The sequence below is a fragment of the Pimephales promelas genome, chromosome 21 (genome assembly GCF_988280905.1).
Source record: "Pimephales promelas chromosome 21, fPimPro1.hap1.1, whole genome shotgun sequence".
Classification (NCBI taxonomy): domain Eukaryota; kingdom Metazoa; phylum Chordata; class Actinopteri; order Cypriniformes; family Leuciscidae; genus Pimephales; species Pimephales promelas.
Genome location: NC_142789.1, coordinates 28,292,343 through 28,312,356, shown reverse-complemented (window position 1 = coordinate 28,312,356; position 20,014 = coordinate 28,292,343). Strand labels below are relative to the sequence as shown.

Below are 20,014 nucleotides of genomic sequence, written 5' to 3'. Positions count from 1 at the left end.
TTATAAGGTTTATTCAAACTGTATTCAAGCAAGTCTCAGTAAAAAAAAAAAAACATTTTGAAGTTTTTATACCTTTATAAATAAGTAATAATTTGTTTAACTTTGTAAAGTTAATGTGAGTGTTCTAAACCCAGACTGAAGGAAAAAAAAAATATTAAAAAAAAAGTAGTTTGGCATTATTTTTTGCATATATTTTTATTAATATTACAAAAAAAACCTTTCTATCCATTTTTTTACTAGTTTGAGCAGCATATCTAAAAAAACATTTTAAAATATGAATAAATAAAAAAATGTACTAATAATAATAATTATTTTTTATAATAATTGTTAAAGTTTTTAAAGTTTTAAAGTTGCTTTGAACAAAATCATCTGCTAAATGAGTAAATATAAATGTTAGATGCACATCATGATGATGATGTAGACTAATAAAACCTTTTTTTCTTTTTAAATGGTATGTAAGTTTTGGCAAGCCAACATGAATACAACAATCAGTTGAAGTTGAAATATCTTTAATGTCCCCAAGGGGCAATTTAGTTCACAACAGGTAGCCAACACATACACATTTACACAAAAACAGATAAAAACATGAGATAATAAATAGATAAAAAAAAACATAAATAACATAGTTTGCTGAGAAACCCAACAGCTAATGGTACAAATGATTTCAAATATCACACTTGGCACAATAAAAGATTTCTCCTTTTTTATAATTTTGTGCATCTACATGTCAACCATATTTTGGATGGAGCCACATTAAAAGCCCCTTGGCAACGTATCATTAGTGTGGGTGTCAAACAAAAGAAACCGAAATAGAGCGAGAAGGAAAGCAGTGTCTGTCCAGACTTATCAAGCATTTTTTGCATGGCATGAGAGCGACGGCTCCAGAATCTGATGTATATTTTAAAAGAGCCGAGTCGTCCGCGTCTGAGACTCCAGGAGCTCGAGCGTGAAATCCACGGGACGGTTTAACCTGATATCCCAGCAAACCCAATGCTAATCCCCATCCCGGGCAGGTGCGTTTGTCATCATCCCTTTATGCTTTGCACAATACCGTGACACCCTCTCTCTGCATGCACACACACGCTCTCTCTCTACTCACGTTTATAAGGGGCCACACTCTCCTAATGGAGCTCTGAGCTGAACCTGAAAGCGTTCAGGGCGCTAAAAGCCCTCAGCGTTACACTGGAAACCACGCTGTGAGCCTTTGTTGGGAACTGTGTCCTCATTTGGCCCCTAATGAACTCTTCCCTGTGTCGAGTGTTTTTGGTACGCCGATGTCTTAGCAGGTCTGGGGGTTAAAAAAGCAAGTTTGTGCTCATGTTGACAGATGCGTGAAGTGTGTTTGAGCCCGAGGACTTGAGCCCGGCTGTTGATCCGAATGGATTGGCCCTTAAAAACACCGCTTGACCTACATTAGGACTGGAAGATGCGGAAATGCGTGGCGTTTAGTGGTGGTGTCGGTTAGATTATATTAGAGGACACGCCCACTTTCTGTTCACGTAAATGGCTGATTGGCTGGTTATTACGTCTGGGAGTCAAGGTGCACATGCGTCTCAATGAGCTTCGGTTTGAATTGCCTTTATGCGCAGCTGCACTACTTCCTGAACTTAAACCAGCTCCTTGTTTCATGTCTGCCATTATTGGCCAAACTTGATTAATTCAGGTGTGTCTGATTATTGTTGCCGTGACTACCGAGGTCAGGCACACCTGGATTAATCAATTTGTCCAATAATGGCAGACAGGAAACAGGGAGCTGGCTTAAGTTCAGGAAGTAGTGCAGATGTGCATAAAGCCAATTCAGACCACTGGTCAGGAAAAACGAATTGATGTGACGCCATTTCAAAAACAAAATTAGGCCGAAACGAAGTTCGTTTCATCCGTTTGCCAACAACCAGAAATGTTCGCGTTTCCCGTAAAACAATGTAACTCGCTGCTTCACTACCATAGTTCGATGCATCGTTGGAGAAATCAACTAGCTAGTCACGACTGTTTCCCGAAACCCATTGTCACAAAGGATCGTTCAACCATGTTGGTTTCGCACGTGGTGGACTAATAACTACTTTTAATGAAACTGTTTGACATCCAATTAAGTTAACGCTAGATTTATTATATATAAATTACAGACGTGTCATCTGAGGACTTTTTCTAATTGTTCTCAGTTATTTTGCTTTATTACCAGACTCAATATGTGACTCGTTCTTACATAGTCTAGAGGACGTTCGCACATGCGCACTCTTCAAAATCGGTACTTTAAATCTTTTGAAAACGTACATTTTTGTATGTCGATTCTAAATAAAAGGCACCGGTTGGACTGAATGTCAGCTTGCTTATTTTGCTCAAGATAAGGATTTATTACGTCCAAATGTGATGCAATATAGAAGAGCTCGAGAGCGGTGGTTCAAAACACACAACTTTGCGAAAATTTGCGAAAGTTCGTTGGAACGATTGTTTCGGTAAACACAGACTCGTTGCTGATAATGACGGAACTTTGCGACCATAGTTGGCTAACGATGCTTTCGGGAAATTCACCCCTGGCTGGAAAACACCGTACTATCATTGGTCCACATGGTGATTATGTAATAGGTGGGTGTGGCTCTGAGGCTCCGCCTTCTTTCACATGGAAATCTTTTCTTCTGTCGATGATAACATGAACACGCTGGAGGAGAGCGGCTTAAATTGAAAACCCCAAATTCAAAATTAGAATATTATGAAAAGGATTTCATAAGCCGTAAGCCATAATCATCACAATTATTATAACAAATGAAGGCTTGAAATATCTCACTTTCCATGTAATGAGTCTATATAATATATTAGTTTGCTTGCTTTCCCTGGGAATTGATTATTACTTGATCATTATTGCTAAATAAAATATGTGTTAACACCGTTAAGGCCTTACTGTCTGTAATAATCGTCAGACACGCACGCTGCCTTACCCAGGATCCTCTAGTGCACTTTTAAGTTGTTCTAAATTTCAGTTTTTTTAGCATTTCCACCCTGACCCACTGATCAGCTCACATTTGCACGGAGGCGTAGACGGGGAGCGTAATTCGTCTGGAGCGAGTGCCACTGAACTGTGTTTTTGAGGACGTCTGGCGGACCGTGTTTTGGTACACGAGCGAGCGCAATTTTCCAGCGCAGAGTGTTTGTGGATGTTTCTTGCTTGGCTGGAGCTTGTGAGTAAAATTACCCAGCAGGCACGGCAGGGCAGAGCGAGCATTACACACACAGAGAGAGAGAGAGAGAGAGAGAGAGAGAGAGTGTGGGTGGCTGTCTCGCTGCCGTAAATATTACATAACGAAGATAAGTCTAGTTGGCAGGCTATAAATACAATTGTACACTGTGTACCGACATTGTGGAACAGCACAGACTGCGACAGCGGGACAGATTAGTTTGCAGTCAATTGGCCCGTTCCGCCCGCAACAGGAAAAAAACAAATGCAATCCTCTCCCAGGCAAATGTCTGTTGGCAGATGAGCTCCCCCCTCTCGCTGGGTGTCTGGCCCGGCCTAAAAAAGCATTTGCAGCGCAGTGATGCTGAGGAGGTCAGACATGTTTATCCAGAAAGAGCCCTGGGTCAGTCTGGCATGAGGAAGAGGAGTTATGCGAGATCTGATTCCAGCACCTGTCACTCCACTCGCGCTCTTCATCCCAGAGCCCAGGGTTTCAGAGCTAGCGTCACCGAGGCTCTCCATTCACATGATTTGATTATTCTGAACTAATGCTCGCACTATGAGATCAAAACTGGCCTTGCGTATTCATGCATGTTATTCTACAGAAAATGTGATAATCTGCACGGCGAACGGGTTTCCATAATTTTTTTTTTCCCATGTGACTTGCACTGCATTTAATGGGATACTCCAGGATTTGGCATTATTAGTAGATAACCTGTCAAATTACCGTGCTTTCCACCCTTAGAGACGAGAGATTCACGTATTTTCTGTCTGGGAAATATCCTCCGATGACACAAAAATCTTAATTTTTGCGTCATCGGAGGAGTTTTTGTCCAGAGGCTAAAGTCTACAGTCAGTAGTCGGGTCTGTCCCGCATCTCCTCAACCCGCCCATAGAGGGCGATCTCACTCACAAAATGAACACATAGTGTCGGCCATCTTTTTTTGGAAGCTAAGCTAGCAGGCTCTTGTTCTGTGGAGAAAGCTGAGTAGTAGGGGTTACCGTCCTCTTTTTCCCGGACACGTCCGGCCGTCGATGTCCAGGATTCAGCTTGCACCATTCATTGTTTACATGCACACCTTTTGTTTCAATCTAACTGAATTCATTCCGATTGGTGAATCTGAATGTAGTGTTTACATGAACACTTAACAAGTGATCGGTTGCTAAGAAAATTCCCGCTTCTCTGTGAGAGATACGAGAACGGTGCGTCTCACAGGTGTCGCTCATCGGTACTCACGCCACCGCTACCCTCACTCTTCCCGCTTGCCATAGTAATCATGACTCGCGCCGTTCTCCCGCGGCTCTCGCTCGTCCCGCTCGCCACAGTAAACATGACTCGCGCCGTTCTCCCGCGGCTCTCGCTCGTCCCGCTTGGCCGGGATACTAGAATTTATACGATACTAGAATTTCTAACTTCGATACGATACTTTGAAAAATATCGATATTCGATACCATTTTCGATACCACGAAGAAAAAAAAACTGCCACAATATTAAGGGGGCAGTTATATTATAATGTTATATTTATACTAAATATAACAAGTCTAGAACATGACAATGAGGTATATTTTACATGAAGAAAAATATCCTGAGTTCTATTTGTTAATATTTTGATCCGTTTTATTACCTACTGTTATCAAAGATTAAAATATACTGTAACATAAAAGCACTTAACAGTATCAAATTGGAGGATAGAGTGTCAGTAATGTATAATAATCAGATTAAACATTCAATTTTCAGTTAAAGGCATTTCATTATTGAATTCAGAGATGCCGTTGTCTGTTTATTTGAATTAGTATCTGTGTAATCAAATTGATGATAATTGCTAATAAAGGCAAATTGCAGACTTAAATAATAAAGTTAAATAGGCACAAGTTAATTTACATTTGACCACAGTTACAATATTAAGATTCCTCAGTCAGATTATGTTAACTTTAAGAAAACGGTGAAAAGACTAGACAACACAGACTCATATAAACAACAGTATAGGCCATCTGGTTAATGTTTCAGAAAAGTTCAAATGAAAAGTGTCAGTGTTTCCTTTAGGATTTTAATTAGCAGTGGGGGCTGAGCATATATCCTGCTAAATTTTACCCTGGAGCCTGTTCCTTTAGTCTGTTTTCACCTCTAAAATAATTGTAAAAAATGAGTGATGTGAGGGATATTGATATTGGCGGGCAGCGAAGCAAGTGCATTCTGGGAGTTGTTGTCTTTCATCCACATAAGCCAAAAATACATTTTCTGGCTTTTCTCAGTCTAGAAAGCTCCAAATTCAAAAATTATTTCACTTTTCTCGTACATAAATGACTCATTTTAAATACACATTCATCTTTCCAGAGGTGAAGTATCCCTTTAAGATGCAGGCCTACTTTTTTATTAATTTAGTTAAAACACACATTTTGTTATTGCAAAGTGAATTTGTAATGGACAATTGTGTTATTTGAGCTGTAAAATGATGTGAATTTTGTCTTTTGTTTTATGTACTTTACATTTTGTTGCATTTTCGTGGTTTTGGTTAAATCCGATTGAGGTCGACCCTCCTTGCTTTTGTGAGTCACATTGTGGAAGTATATTAGGTTGCTATTTTGTGTTAAGTTTTTTTTAGGATGAATATGTGATATTTTCAGAGCTGATAAAACTGGCATCATTATTAAACCTTGTATTCAGAGCTGCGTTTTGCATTTATTTATGGGTTTGTGTTCTCTGTTTTTCATCAAGGTTTCGAGTTTTCACAGGCTCATGAGGACCAAAGCTGTTCTTCTGTAAACTTTTGAATAACACAAACATAATATGAGAGATTTGATTTGATTTTGTCTGGTAATCCTCCCTGCAGTGTGCCATCAACATCTCTGTAATCTCACTCGGGCTGATCCCTGTGAAGTGATGGAGCAGTGATCGCACACACACACGCGCGCGCGCGCGCAGAATGAATGTGACAGCACACAGAGTTAGTCGTAGCGGGACTGAAGCCTCCAGACTAATGGTCTCTCGACGTGGGGCCGTTCAGGCGCTGACAGGCTCAATAGAGCATCTTGACCTGTTCGCTGTTTCGCCCCATGTAGGAGAAAATCTTTTGTGTACATAACAGACAGTCAAGAAGAATCTGCCAACTGTCACAGTCTATGTGTGTGTGTGTGTGTTTTAGAGTCTCTGTGTGTTTGTGTTAGAGAGAGAGTGTGTCTGTGTGTGTACCCACTGTCATTTGACAACAACTTTGTATCTAGAAGTGACCAAAACCTGACCAAATCTCTCTTGTAAATCTGGTATAAAAATACAGTAATTAAAGTTTTTTTCAAAATGTAAAAATGCAGAAAGTTTTGTGTGACGGGTAGGTTAGTGGTAGGGTTAGTGTGTGTGTATGTGTGTGTTTGGACCCACTTTCATTTGATAACAACTTTGTATCTAGAAGTGACCAAAACCTGACCAAATCTCTTGTAAATCTGGTATAAAAATACAGTAATTAAAGTTTTTATTCAAAATGTAAAAATGCAGAAAGTTTTGTGTGACGGGTAGGTTAGCGGTAGGGTTAGTGTGTGTGTGTGTGTGTGTGTGTGTGTGAGAGTGAGTGATGGGTTGTCATTAGGGGTAGGGTTAGTGTAAGAGGACAGAATGTACAGTTTGTACAGTATAAAAAAACATTATACCTATGGAAAGCCACATGAAACATGAAACGTGTGTGTGTGATAAGCTAAAACACTGCAACTCCTTTACTCTATTTGGTTTATGCACAAAAGTTTCAGATTAAAATGGTAATTCATAATCTTATTTTACAGGAAACGGTTTAGTGACCTGTCTCTTAATTTGTAAAAATGTGTGAATATGTAATAATTAGGGTTTAAAATGCATGTTTTATTTACAGCACCAATGGAATTATTATGGAAAAAAGGGTGTGTTATTTGACTTTCAATGCACGTGCATTTTCATACACGTGTTTTATGTCGAGATCCAGTATGAGATTGGCCCTATTTCCTTTAGTAATCTTTTATTAAAATACTTTCTCCACCTCTGAAATGACTTTGCATTTGTCATGACGTCACAAATCCCTCTTTCCTGTCTCCGTTCTGATATAGGCCTAAGTTTGATCCGATTAATTACACTGGATAAAATCAAGTTCTGCCCCACATTTGTTTTATTGTCAAATATCCTGTTGCAAGTTATTAAAATAAAAGGACTGGCAAGCCTGTATGAACTAAACGAAATGCATGTTCCCATCATGAGGTGTGTGTGTAAATGGTCAGGAGGAGAAACTGCTTGAGTGTGTTCTCACGTACACCGAAGGGGCGTCCCATTCGACCGTAAGTGGACTGCGAAGTGGACTTCACAGGGTATTTAGCCATCTTAAGTGAGATTCCATTTTAAAGGGAACGAACATTTTCAGTTCGAAAGGCACTGCAAACGGCATAGGGAATAAGGGAACATTGGTACATCACTTCACAGGAAGTCAGTGAAGTCCACTTCAACTGATATACCGTGTTCAGGGAGTAGGGAGCAGTGAACACTGCGTAGGGACCCTGTCGAATGGAACGCACCATGAAGCTCTCCTCTCGACTTTAAACAGCTCTGAATCCTCATTTCCGGATCCGTTTGCTAAATTAAACCACCTACATCACATCTCCCTCCAAAAAAACAAAAAAAAAAAAAAAAACATCTCCCTCCTAAAATACTTTTTTTTTTTTTTTTTTTTTTTTTGCGGGATCGTGGTTTCTCGGCTCATTGAAATGGGGTTAGCGTAATCCCCTTCACATCACACCCACGCCTGTTTTCCCAACATTACAACATAATCCATCCGTTTTTGCGCGCATATTGTCACATCCTCGCGCAACACGCTCCTTAAACGCAGATTACGAGCTGCTAATTGAATGTGAATGCATCTCGAGTCAGATCGGGAGCAGAGATGGCGAATCTGCCTTTGATAAGGACTCAACACCTCAGAGATCCCTGCGCTGGGAGAGCTGGATTAGAGGAGGTAAACGGATGTAGGTCAGGATGTTCCCGACTCTCACACACATACACCGCAGAGTTTAACTCCGTCAGTGCCGCTTCACCGGTGGTCAGCTAGTTCATGTGTCCTCCTCTCACCCAAAACAGATTTCACCTGCTTTTCTGATGCTTAGGGAAAATAAGTATGTATGTTTAGCGTCTTGATGCACTTATTGGTATTAATAATTCCCATGATTTGAAGAATGGGATGTTAGAGTCACAAAAAAACGGTCTTTATTAATAATCGAGAGAATACGGAGATCACTGGGAGAATTAACACGGGCTAGAAACACGGGCCATAATCAGTGACTAGACCAGGGAAACAGAAGCGAGTGTCAAAATAAGAGTCAGCAGAATGTAACGTAAACATAACAAGCGTTATTTTAGCTTCTATTCATATTTTAAATTGCTTTTATTTTTTTTTGTTTTAGTTTTCATCTTACATTTAGTTAATTATTATCATTACATGCAAAGTGAGATATTTCAAGCCTTTATTTGTTATAATTTTGATGATTATGGCTTAGAGCTTATGAAAACCCCAGTTAGAATGAGAATATTGTGAAAAGGTTTTCATAAAAGCCATAATCATCAAAATTATAACAAATAAAGGCTTAAAATATATCTCACTTTGCATGTAATGAGTCTATGTTATATATTAGTTTCACCTTTTAAGTTGAACCTTTGCACCATATTCACATTTTTTGAGTTTCATTACACAACTTACACTGTAAATAATAATCCTGTAAAAGAACGGTAAACTACTGGTAGCTCTGGTTGCCAGCATCATACCGTAAAAATACGGTGTGTTACTGTTTTTGAAATTAACAGCTAAATACCGTACTGTCAGCTACAGTATAAAACTTTAATTTAACAGATCTATGCTCTTAACACAAAAACAGTAACACACAGTATAGTTACGGTATGATGCTGGCAACCACAGCTGCCAGTAGTTTACCAATTTTTACAGGATTATTTTTTACAGTGTACTGTATTTTTGATGCGTCACTGGAGAGCAGAAGAGCCTTCCTTATTAGTGTAGTGTTAATAGTTTGATTTGTTTGCATTGACCGATGACAGTGTTGTTTCGCAGCTTCATGTCCTGAAGCAAAAACCAGTTCAGATTCAGTAAGTGGGAAAGCTAGTAATCCATTCCACACATGGCTGTATTCTTCAGTCTATTGAACTTGACTTAATTAAAGGCTTTTATTCGTTTGGCTCAAGCGGCTGCTAATGGAGGCCTTGTTCTGAAACAAACATTTCCCTGTTTCAATCGATTGTCTTCACAGCTCACGGACACGGCAGCATTCCTCTGATCTATCAATGCGTTCACTTTACAATCTACTGATTCCAGGCAACACATGCAGACCACAATGACACGCAACGCAAACAAACACGGGCTACTCGCCAGAAATGAGCAGGACTAGCAACAAACTCCAGGCTTTACATAAAAACACGCAGCACTGATGCTGTGAAAGTGTGTTTAGGCACCGTGGAATATAATGCAGATATGCATCATTTCCAGTGTTTTTTTAGTGTCATGAGTTTCTACATGCATACATACAAAACATACTTTTATCACTATAACATTTTTTAAAAACCTGTTATGCAAAGTATTATGCAATCATTTAAAAGTCCCGTATTATGGCCCTTTTCACAAGATGTAAAATCTCTGATGTCCCCAGAATGTGTATGTGAAGTTTCAGCTCAAAATACGCAACAGATCATTTTTTACAGCATGTTTAAATTGTCATTTTTTGGGGCTCAGAAAAACGCGCTGTTTGAGTGTGTGCCCTTTAAATGCAAATGAGCTGCTGCCGCCGGCACAGGGGGCGGAGCTTCATGAGTTCGAGCTCAGTGTCTCAGGACAATTTCATCTCACGGAATGATGATAATATTAGAAACTCTCAGTAACGGTGTTCATTTCGAGTCGGACAATAATGCCTACCGAGTCAGAGTGCTGTATAGAGATGGAACAGGTATAGTTTAGTAGTTTAATTATGGTTATTATAACGTATTTGTCATCTGCTTGTATGTATCCATTAGCTATTAATAGCCTACAAGTCTGCTGTGTCGGACGGAATGATGATCAAACATATACTGATGAGTTTAATAAATTTATTGTACAAAACACAAAAGATGAAGCATCAGTTTTACTTCAGAAAATCACCGTAAGAGATGAGTAAACACAGTAAGTTATAATGAGGGAGCATTCCTGTGGGCGACGTCATTAAAGAAGGAAGCAGAGGGATGTAGTCCAAACGGACCGTTCGATGTAGGCTATACTTCTGTTAAATAAAATTTCTCCACTGACGTTTAGAAGGCAGCTGTGACTCTGAGATGGGGAAAGGAACGTGTGTGTGGCATTAGCAACACACACATTAGCTGTTTCTGTTTGATAACGTAGTCGAGCCAAAGGCTAATCATATGAATGTGTCCGACACTGTATAAAACTCATCACGATTCATGATCTTGAAGACGATCCTGTATAATTCAATCAGTTTCGGGTTCAAACACGTTTAGCTGAGTTAAACCAATATTTACACTTGCAATTGTGTCGCGTTTTTTACTACAGTAGATCAGGTAATCCGAGCCGCAGTGAGTGAGTGGAGGTGGGGACCAATTTGCATATTCATGAAGCAATGGTGTCGAGTTACATTCAAGATATTTAAAGGCATGAAGAAACTATTTTCACTGGAAAAATGTTTTAAGGGGCAAAATTATTCATTGCGCGAGGACTTTACAACACTGTAAAGATACTGTAAAAGATTTTCAAGATTTGTTATCACAACAAATTTTCTTTTGTCAAATCAACTTTATAATAATTTATTTAGTTGAGATAACTTATTATTTTGAGTTTCTGATGATTACATCAATCTCCTTCATTGTATTAACTCACTTTTTCCAGTTCAATCAATTTAAAATTTTAAGGCAACCCAGGTTACTTACTTTTTTAAGTTAAACCAACAATATTTTTTTACAGTGTAGTAATCACAACATTTTTTCTTTTGTCAAATCAACTTAAATAATTTATTTAGTTCAGATAACATATAATTTTGAGTTTCTGATGATTAAATTAATCTCTTTCATTGTATTAACTCACTTTTTCCAGTTCAATGAAGTTAAGATTTTAAGGCAACCAGGTTACTTACTTTTTTAAGTTAAACCAACAATATTTTTTTTACAGTGAACATTCTCAACTTTTTTGACGTAAAGGTTCTTTAAAATAGAGTCAAAAACTATTTAGAACTCCATTTAGAATTCTTTTAAGCCTTTTATGGTGTGATGAATTGCATATTTATATATCGTGTGCATCTGTTGCTGTTCTGTACATTTAAACAGAATTCCCATCTCTTCGCTAATCAGAAAATCTGGATTTATAAGACACTATTGCTTTCTCGCCCAAACAAATGAGCATCTTATCTCGTGATCAGCTGACAATAGATCTGATTGTGATATTTCCTGGAGAAAATGAGTTTGATTTGAGGGATCATTCATGTGTGGAACACAAACACTTTAATACTTCAGTCTGAGCAGTGTCCAATATAAGTGCTGTAAACATTCTGAAAAAAACAGTCCGCTGTGATTTATAGAGTGTTTTCGTTCGTCTTCAGATATACTGTAGTAGTTTAGTCCCGCAGTGACTGGGCTCTGATCTGTGGAGGGAGAGAATCACTCATCACTGTAGAGTACAGGCCTAGCGTCACGATCGGTAAATAATCACAACAGAGCGCTTCAGTAAACGTAGAGCGCTTCGTGGAGCGTGACTAAGATGATACTCTGACAGTTTCAGTCGACACTCATCTGGCAAATAATCTGTACTGTGTTTTATCAAATACAGTTCTGCTCTGTCAGGTGTGTGAGTGTGAGTGTGTGTGTGTGCGTGCGATGGTGTTTCTGTGTGCATATTTATTTGTTTGAAGTATATTACAGTTTGTTACAGTATTTATAGAATTTGGTTGTTTAATTGTTGAAAAATGCAAGAAGGCAAAATTACAAAAACATAATTAAGGCTATTTTATTATTACATTATTATTACACTCTAAAAAATGCTGGGTTGTTTTAACCCAATTTTGGGTCAAATATGGACAAACCCGAAATGTTGGGTTAAAAATGTAATGTAAAAATTTAACCCAACGGCTGGGTTAGTCCATATTTGACCCAAAGTTGGGTTAAAACAACCCAGCATTTTTTAGAGTGTATACACACATAATACACACATACTGGTAATATTATAAAATCAATAGGTTTGCTTATGTTTATAAATATAGTTGAAATGATAAAAATATTGGAAAAAAAGATGCATATAAAAACTATATATATATATATATATATATATATATATATATATATATGCGGTTTATTTTTATATTTTAAATGTCCTGAATCAAAGGCTTACCACTGGCTAGTATTTCAGCTGTCAGACTGATGATAGCTCAAACACAGACTGAAACCTTAAAACGCAGGCTTTCCTCCTGTTGTTTGGAGGTAAATTGGACTAATTTGTTGTGTTTTGCTTCAGGCGGGTTTTACCCATAATCCCAGTCTCATTTTCTGATGTGCTTCTACATAAACAGAGGAAACCCTGAGGCGGAATATCACAGCATTCATTCACTGACACAACTGTATTGAACCAGTGCCATGACAGTGCTGGAGTCTATACTGTGTGTGTGTGTGTGTGTGTGTGTGTTTGTGTGTGTGTGTGTGCTCTGAGATGCCTTGCTAACCTGAAACACTGAGTCTGAAGTGGCACATGATGCTTTGACACTCAAATCTCTTTTCACATCCCTCAACATGATCACAACATAATACAGAGAAATGACCAGACAAATACACTTCATAACACAAGCGACTGTGAACAGTAATTGTCAGTCAGCATGTCAGTGTGTGCATGGATGGATGGATTGGGGAATAGATGGATTGGTGGATGGATGGATGGATAGATTGGTGGATGGATGGATGGATTGGTGGATGGATGGATGGATGGATTGGGGAATAGATGGATTGGTGGATGGATGGATGGATGGATAGATTGGTGGATGGATGGATGGATTGGTGGATGGATGGATTGGTGGATGGATGGATTGGTAGATGGATGGATTGGTGGATTAGTAGATGGATGGATTGGTGGATTGGTAGATGGATGGATGGATTGATTGGTGGATGGATTGGTGGTTTGGTAGATGGATGGATGGATGCATTGGTGGATGGATGGGTGGATTGATGGATTGGTAGATGGATGGATTGGTAGATGGATGGATTGGTGGATGGATGGATGGATTGGGGAATAGATGGATTGGTGGATGGATGGATGGATAGATTGGTGGATGGATGGATTGGTGGATGGATGGATGGATTGGTGGATTGATGGATGGATGGATGGATTGGTGGATTAGTAGATGGATGGATTGGTGGTTTGGTAGATGGATGGATGGATGCATTGGTGGATGGATTGGTGGATTGGTACAGTAGATGGATGGATTGGTGGATGGATGGATTGATGGATGGATGGATGGATTGGTGGATTGGTACAGTAGATGGATGGATTGGTGGATGGATGGATGGATGGATGAATGGATTGGTGGATGGGTTCGGGTTGAAGAATTTATTTATTTTTTATTTTTTTCAACAAAGTGTGTGCCTTTGCTTAAAATGAAATATAATATGTGGTGTTTTATTTTTTTAATTTTAATAATTTTCCATAATTTGTATCACATTTTTTTCCTACATTTTTCATAAAACAAATATATTATAAATAATAATTAAATAACAATTAAACACATATAAAGTTCAAGGTCAGTACATACTTTTAAAATATTTTTAAATATTATTTGTTAAATAAACAAAACGAAATAAGGATGTATTAAATGGATTAAAGCTGGCAGCAAAGACATTGTTAAAAAGAAAATTTATATTTTATATAAATGCTGTTCTTTTGAACATTCTATTCATTAAAAATGAATTCTAGATGTATCACTTTCCACAAAAATCTGAACTCTTTTCAACACTGATAATCATAAATGTTTCTTGATCATCAGATCCTCATATTAGAGTGATTTGTGAAGGATCATGTGACCCTGAAGACTGGAGTAATGATGATAAATTCAGCTTTGATCACAGGATTTAATACAATATATATTCACATAGAAAACAGTTTGCTTTCTAGTGAAAATATAAACATAAATTATCTAACAATTTCAGATGGAAAAAAGTGTTTACATCTGCATGAAAACCGAGATGAACTGAGTAATTTTAAATTATTATTATTTTAAAATATAACAAAAAAACATTTCAGTCTTTCCAGTTCACATTTGTTAAATAGTATCGATACAATACATTACAGGTTGAAAAAAAAAACAAAGAAATAAAATTTAAAAAAATATAAATAAATAAAAACAATCAAGTTACAAATAAAGAGAAATAAACTTGTGACAGATTTCTATCCCATGACAAAAATAGTTCTAGTGACATATTAACCATTAAAAATTTCTGAATGCATGTTCATTACTAATATGCGTTTCTTGTTTGTAATTAAATTAAGAGACTTAATAAAAATTTTAAAAAATTCACCTCTATCAAAAACAACTTAAATGATGGTGAAGAATTCTGGAATTTACATTTATGGATATGAAATTTGCCTAACAAAATGTAGTTTCTTGTCTTTGTATTCAAAATAAGTGATAATGTTCTTCCTCTCAATGTTTTGTTTTACATAATATAGAATTCTCAAGTTCTTTCCAAAATGCATTACTGTATGAACAACCAGAAAAAGTGGGTTACATTTTCAAAAAGTACATTTGTGATCAAAATCAAGAAATCTTGAAATGTACATCTTAGATGGGTATATGAAAATATATAAAACTATATATATACAATTTAAAAGGAACAAGCCATGCCTTCTGCCAATTAATATTCATAAAAATAGCATTCCAGAAAAATTTTCCTCTAGGTATTATTATTTTTTTTTTTGCCATTGTAGAAACATTCTCTGATATGTTTATTAGTACATTCTTTGCTTAGAATGCCAATACCATTTATGTAAAGAATATGTAAAGAACCCTGTTTAGGGTGCTAATGATGTCACTTCCTGTGTGGGCAGCTCCATCCGAGCATCAGTTGCGTGTCTCTGTACAATTAGTCAGATCCGTACGTTGATTCTCCCTATAGTCCTGATGTTTCTGCCTTTTGTGGGAATCTCCGGGATCAAACATGCTGAGTCCCGTTGAGAACGAGCCTGTCAGACTCAATACATGTTAGCATGACTGAATGAGGAGGGGGGGTTTGCTTCTGCTGAATAAGACATTTCAACTCTTCCCGTCCAAAAAACAAAAACAAAAACGTGCCAATAAATAATTCAGAGGAGAATTACTAATGAAAAAGGTTTCAATAAAGTGGTTTTAGCCTAACTGTCACCGTTTTATGGGGTCGGCGCTCATTACGGGGTCAGAGCCTTTGCTTCTCGGCATGCGGTTTAAGATAAACTGTTGTGTTTTAATCAGTGTGATTGGTCCACATAGATGGAGGATGAGGAGCATTCCCAGCTTCCTCCAGGATTACTGCTGTTTGTTTACCCTTTGACCCCCTCGTCACTGGGCGCCCTCGGACTCCAGCGGGACCCGGCCCTCGTCGTTACCCTGATTACTTCTCAAGCCATCGCACACGTCACATGACCCACTCTCCTGAACACGCTTACAGGTTTAGTTTTGATTTCTGTCATTTTCATCTGTTTAGTTCTTCTGTAATCATACAGGTGAAAGTTCACTCGAAAAATGTTGGGTTGTTTCAACCTAACTTTGGGTCAAATATGGACAAACCCAAACGTTGGGTTAATAATGTAATTAAAAAATGTAACCCAATGGCTGGGTTTGTCCTTATTTGACCCAAAGTTGGGTTAAAACAACCCAGAAATTTTTAGAGTGTTGAGAATATGGTGCAAAAGTTTATTAATTTCAGTTATTCAACTTAAAAAGGTGAAACTCATAGGGTTTTCATAAGCTGTAAGACATAATCATCGAAATATCTCACTTTGCATGTAATGACTCTAATATATTACACCCTGTTTCAACCCAAATTTTGGTCAAATATGGAGGAACCCAAATGTTGGGTTAAAAAAGCAATAAAATGATAGTGAATGTTGAAGTTGGGTTAAAATTTGAAATTACATTTTCAACACAACATTAGGGTTGGTCCATATTTGACCCAATTTTGGGTTCAAACAACCCAGCATTGTTTAGAGTGTCGCTTCAACTTTTAAGCTGATTTACTGAAATAAATAAACTTTTGCACCATATTCTCTTTTTTTTTTTCAGTTTCACCTGTAGATATTTTTTTTTTTTTTTGGAAGTTTACACACTAAAAAATGCTGGGTTAACTCTATTTCGGGTCAAATATGGACAAACCCAAAGTTGGATTAAAAATGCAATTTAAAAATCTAACCCAACGGCTGGGTTTGTCCATATTTGACCCAAAATTGGGTTAAACCAACCCACCAGCATTTTTTAGAGTGATATATATGTGTGTGTATGTGTGTATATATATATATATATATATATATGAAGAGTTCAGATGCAAAAGCCTCTAAATGCCATTTGAAATTTTCTTTTTTAATGATAATTTTGATCAAACTTGTATATTTAAGTTCAGTAATTTCACTTAAATAACAATTAATAGGTAATTATCATTGCCATTTAAGTGAAATCACTGAACTTAAATATACAAGCCTGATAAAAATTAAATTTCAAATGGCACTTAGAGGCTTTTACATCTGAACTCTTCATATATATAATATATATAATATTATATTTCTCACTCAAAAAAAATGTTTTGTTGGTTTAACCCATTTTTGGGTCATGTGGACAAATCTAAGCCTTTGGTTTAATTTGTTTTATTAAATTTTGTCCATATTTGACCAAAACATGGGTTAAAACAACTCAGCAGATTAAACACACACACACACACACACAGTGTGTTTTATTATTTGACCCTGAAAGCATTTTTTTAGAGTGATCTGTATATATTTGATTAAAAATATATATATTTAAACACGTCACAGGAAAAGCGTGATCAAATACTGCATATAAATGCAATAAAAACAACATTTGGACAAAAAAAACCCATTTTCTTAATGTTTCTTAAAGTAAACACTGCATGTCAAGAAATAATGTTTGTGTTTTGAGAATGACATGTATAGGCTGATTTCCACTGCATCTGCCCAAAATCTGTGTGTTAATGAACGTCAATGTATCTTTACTAAAGAAAAAGAAATACTGTATAGAATTGCTCAATAAAAAGAAAAAATACGAACAATGACCACAATAGCAACAATTAGATTTCTCTTATTTACTAAAAGCAACAAGGTTTATAACACACACATTTCCAGATAGCCCGGCCATGCCAGCGTGACGTACACACACACACCCACGCCTGTGCAACGTATACAGACGCCATTTACTGTAAAGCCGCGTTCCCATGAGGACAGTGGAGGCCATTTTGTGTCATTCAAGCTTGACATGAAGAGCTGAGACGCTGAAGACCTCCAGTGGGTTAGATGATGTTCAACACCTATGGGTTAAAATGTCCCGTAAAGCCTGTGTGTGTCTATAACCTACCCTTAGTCAATCTCACGCTCCCTCGGATACACACAACTCTGAATCTTCACAATAAACCCCATTCCCACAGTTTACAGCCGTCCAGACCCATCAGACGCCCTAAAGACCTCGTGACTCCATACACACACACACACACACAGGTGAAACTGGAAAAATGAGAATATGGTGCAAAAGTTCCTGTATTTCAGTAATTCAACTTAAAAGGTGAAACTAATATATTATATAGACTCATTACATGCAAAGTGAGATATTTCAAGCCTTTATTTGTTATAATTCTGATTATGGCTTATAGTTATGAAAACCACAAAGTCAAAATTAGAATATTGTGAAAAGGTTTTCATAAGCTGTAAACCATAATCATCACAATTATAACAAATAAAGGCTTGAAATATCTCACTTTGCATGTAATGAGTCTACATTATATATTAGTTTCACCTTTTAAGTTGAATTACTGAAATAAATGAACTTTTGCACCATATTCTCATTTTTCCAGTTTCTCCATATAGGGAAGTAATTAAATAGAACATATAATATGGGTCCCAAAGATTTGAATGGTAGAATGAAGTTAATATTGCCTTTGCTATAATATAGTTCACAAAAAGCATTTTTTTTTTATTTAAGTTTGGGCTATATTTGATCCTTTAACATGCATGAAATATATATATATAATCTCGTGAAGACATTGATGAGTGTAAAAAGGCTTAAAAAGGGGGTGAAAACTTTTGAACAGGATGAACGTAAATATTTCTTATTTTGTTTGAATATCATATTTTTTCATTTAGTACTGCCCTTTGGAAGCTACAGAACATACTTGCGTGTTTCCCAGAAGATAAATTAATTTACATTTATTTTCAAATTCTAAAAGTTTTCACCCCCCGGCTCTTATGCATTGTGTTCCCAGTTCAGTGAATGTCAATTAACTCAAAATTGGAATTCATTAATTCGATTTTTTTTATACATTTTTATTTGCAAAATTAGTTTAATATCACAATAGAATCACAATACAACAGGGAAGTTATTAAATATATAATACCAAGTTAATATTGCCTTTACTGGCATACAGTTCACAAAAAGCAGATTTATTTACTTATTTTTGAGCTATATTTGATCCTTTACCATGTCTCAGCTGTAATTAAAGTATATATATATATATATATATATATATATAGTGAACAGATTGATGAATATTTGAAGTTGAAACTACTCTGACTTTCTGTCGTTGTGGCTCTATATTTGTGAGCTTCGCTATATATAATTGTTTGCAATGTATTTAACATTGTGTAATTTTTGAAAAAAACGAATTGTAAAATGTATCATGGAAGTTAATATCAAGCATTTTCAACATTGATAATAATCATAAATGTGTCTTGATCATCAGATCCTCATATTAGAGTGATTTCTGGAGGATCATGTGACACTGAAGACTGGAGTAATGATGATGAAGATCACAGGAATAAATGGACAAATAAATGAAGCCTTGGTGAGCAGAAGAGACTTCTTTAAAAAAATCTTGTCGGTCTAATAATTCTGTATGCAAACATATTCATAGTTTCCATGCACATTATTTTAACAATATAAGAGGGATCATACAAAATGCATACTCTTTCTAATGTAGTACTGTCCTGAATACGATAGTTTACACTAAAGATGTTTACATATAGTCCACAAAAGCTGAAGTTATAAGAAATGACAGGGGGTGAAAACTTTTGAACAGGAGGAAGATATGTAAATTGTTCATATTTTGTGCAAACATAATATATTTTTCTTCATTTAGAAGATGTTTCCCGGAAGACAAATTAATACAATTAACATTTATCTTCAAATTCTAAAAGTTTTCACCCCCCCGGCTCGTAACGCATCGTGTTTCCTTCTAGAGCATCTGTGAGTGTTTCAACCTTTTTTATAATAATAATATGTCAAATTTGCAGGAAACCGAAGAATTTAGAGTAGCGGGAGGATCTTTCTGAAGATCAGTGCTCAGTTTAACTGTTCAGGACAAACCAGCGACTCGAGAACAATCACACAACACAAAACAGCTCCAGATCATATTTACAATCGAGAGGATGCAATTTTTATGAATTCAGCATTTTTTTTTATCTTTTATGTAAAATTATTTATTCAGGGCAGTACTAAATAGAAAATATCATGCATTTTATATAATCCTTCTTATTTTGTTCAAACAATATTAACATTTTGCAGATTCTGCCAATACGTAAACTTTTGAGTAGTTTTGAATTTAAGTTTGAATTTCAGGCATGAATA

General features: G+C 36.6%; 1 long non-coding RNA gene across 1 annotated transcript; it reads left to right on the top strand.

Moving 5' to 3' along the window:
* Positions 1 to 7,869: 7,869 nt before the first annotated feature.
* Positions 7,870 to 19,246, top strand: LOC148970485 (uncharacterized). The gene is made up of 3 exons (XR_016148333.1): positions 7,870 to 8,133; positions 15,662 to 15,839; positions 19,131 to 19,246. It is a non-coding gene; the product is annotated as an uncharacterized LOC148970485 (long non-coding RNA).
* Positions 19,247 to 20,014: the final 768 nt, after the last annotated feature.